Source organism: Chrysemys picta, chromosome 13 (assembly GCF_011386835.1).
Source record: "Chrysemys picta bellii isolate R12L10 chromosome 13, ASM1138683v2, whole genome shotgun sequence".
Taxonomy (NCBI): Eukaryota; Metazoa; Chordata; order Testudines; family Emydidae; genus Chrysemys; species Chrysemys picta.
The window spans coordinates 1,123,471-1,126,509 of record NC_088803.1 but is presented as its reverse complement, the minus strand read 5'-3'; positions in this window follow the sequence as shown (position 1 = coordinate 1,126,509).

Genomic DNA, 3,039 nt, shown 5'->3' with positions numbered 1-3,039 from the left:
TGCTTAGTGCTCGACACAACCAGGCAGAGCTCTGGGTGAAGTCCCAGCTCCTTCCTCTGTCCTTCAAGGAGGAAGGGCCTGACCCTGCATTGCACTGACTGCCCTGACCAAGGATGGCCACTGGGGGCCCAGCTAGGAGGACAGACTGGAAAATGGATCTAAGAGTCAAGGTCAAATTGCCCCCACCCCCGCATCGGGCTCACCTCCAAGATGTAGTGGAGCTTGTCCGTGTCTGGGGTCTTTGCCAGCAGGTTCCCCAGCATGGCGTCCAGAAGGTCTGGTATGACCCTATGCAGATCCTGCAAAGCAAGGGAGAGCCGTGGGTCAGAGTTAGGGAAACTGGGGCTACATCTGCCACAGGATCGGAAGAGGGGTCTCTGGGAAGCACTGGTGAGACCCCCAAACACATATCCTGGCGTCTCTCATTCACATCCCACTGCAGGCAATTAGCAAGGATTCGGGCAGGATAACAGCTGGCTGATCTACCTGGACTTGGTTGGTGTCCGTCTGCGTGCCCAGGGTGAAGACTGCGTGCAGGGTGGCTTGGAGGAGGTGGGTCTCCAGCTCCGGCTCCAGGGCAGGTGTCATGGTGCTGGCAAGAGAGAGGAGCCGGTATTAGACTGTGCAGTGCGGGGGTGGGACTGGCACCGACACGGACGTGAAACTGCAGGGAAATAGGCAGAGGCTGGCGAGAATGGAAACTGAGGCACCGAGCCAGGGAATGATAAGGCCAAGGTTTCCCAGACCGACAGTGGCAGGGCAGGAATGGCGCCTGTTCCCTGGACCCTGCTGCCCCTCCTGTATCTGATCCTGGGAGTCAGCCTCTCCCCAAAGCCATTGCAATGTACTGGAGTGCAAAGAACAGAGCAGCCAGGAGAGGGAGTGACCCTTCCCCCCACCTCTGCCAGAGGAGCCCCCCTTGGGAGGTGAGCTGGGAGTGGGAGGGGCAGTGACTCCCAGCCAGGGGCCTGAGCAGCACCGGGGTTAGGGGAACCGGGCGGGAGGGTCTCGGTACCTGAGGTTGGCCACAGCAATGAGGGAGTTGGCCAGGACGGCGCCGGGTGGAGAGTTAGGAGGAAGCTCCTCAATGAGCTCCTGTGAGACGCAAAGGAGACAAAGGAGCGTGTGAGATTCGGGCCTCACGGACACTCCCCAAGGAGGAGATTACACAGCCAGCAGGATCCCCCCCAGCTGCCTCCCGCTCCTCCGATTCCTGTCCACTAGTTCTCCCGTCTCCTCTCCCCAATCTTCAGCCCCAGCAATCCCTGCCCTCAGCTGCCCTCCAGCACCAGCCATCCCCCAACCGTCGGCCCGGGGAGACCCCTGCCCCTCCCATGTCTCTGTCCACCCTCCAGCTGCCGGGCGCCGTGTCTCACTCACCACAATCCTCTCCGCCACAGCCGCCTTCGAGCAGTGTGGCTCCAATGTGTAGTCCCCTCTCTGCTGGGCAGCGAGGCACGCGACGTAGGTGGCGTGCAGGAACACGAGCTGCTGCACCTGGTCCTGTGCCCACCAGGAGTGGGGTTAGGGGAGAGAGAGCCAGTTAGCCAGGGACCTCCCTGCCCCAGCCACACCAGCTGCAGGACTTAGGCCTGAATGGGGGATAGTGGGGACCTGCCTATTGTCCAAATCACCCACGACTCCTCAACAATCAGGGTCAGTAACTGGGACAGTGCCTGTGCGGGAGGAGACCCCGGCTGGTGTGTGACAAACACCCCCATCTTGGGGGTCCCAGATCATGAAGGAGAAAGGTCCCCATTAGGGCCAAGACCTTCTGCAGGGGTCAGGATGCTGGGAAGGAGCAGGACAATCTCAGTTGCAGCACAGCTGGGGAACGTTTGTACCTTTTCTCGGGCATGGAGCTGCTCTCGGATGTTCATGAGAGCAAACTCCTCTGTTACCAAGTCTACCCGTTCTTCTTTCTCCTCGTCGTCCTCGGAGTCCCTGGCGGACGCTGCACCAGGGAGAGAAGGGGACAGGGTGACTCCTGCTGCCACTCGGGGGAAGGACAGGGGCATGGTGGGACAATGTGTCCCCTTCCCACCTCCGGGACATAGGGCAGATTGGGCTCCACACTCCCCCCTCTCAGTGATGGCATCAGCCCCCAACTCTTTCAGGAGCCCATAGCAAAGAGACCCTTCCCACTGTCCTGGACTCCCTTGGAGGTGCCTCCCCCCACCCCCGCCCAATGGAGCACCAAGGACCAAAGTGGCAGCATCTAGTGTCGGTGGGGTTCACATGGCTCAAGCCAGAGACCTGGGCTGGAGACCCGCCCCCATAGAACTGCTCGAGGTCCTGGGCCCTGGCTGTTCACAGCCCCCTTCTCACCCCTCCCTGAGCCCAGCCTGGCTCCTCACCTTGAACGAAGCAGAAGCGTCCGTCGGCCAGGCCGCTGTCCGAGTCGCAGGCGCTGCTGCTGTCGGATGGGGAGCGGCCCGAGCTGCTGGGGCTGGCAGAGGGCTCCTCCACCTCCTGCCCGGGGGAGGCTGGAAGGTCCTCACTGTCCGAGCAGGGCGATGGCCCCTGTGGGAAGTTGGGGCTGGGCTCCTGGGGCCGCTGCTGCCCACACAACAACAAGCCCCAGAGCCACCCTGCCCGGTTCCGCCCCTGGGCTGGGTCCTGCCTGCCCAGCCGCAGCCTGGCCCAGCTCCAGTTTGGCCTGGGAGGTGATGCTCCCACCTCGGCGCCTGTGCCGGGAGTGGGTTTCCTCCGCCAGAAGGCTGGGCACTTCCACCTCCTGGCGCGGCCGGGAGCTTCTTCCCCTCCAGTGGGGACGGAGGGGCCGCTCCGCTCCTGGGGAAGATGGTGGCTGCTTCCCTCAGGCTCTGGGGCCATCTGCAGAGCCTTCTTCCTGAACCTCCTCAGGAGCCTGGCCATCCTGGAACCCAGCGGGGAGCAGGCGTGAGTCTGGGGTCAAGGCAGCCGCTCACTAACCAGCCTGTTTGGTCCCTCCCCATCCCTGCCCCAGCCGGAGCAGCTCCTGCTCCCCCCACGGGGGTGCAGGGAGGGCAAGCTACCCCCAGTGGCAGGAGTTCATTG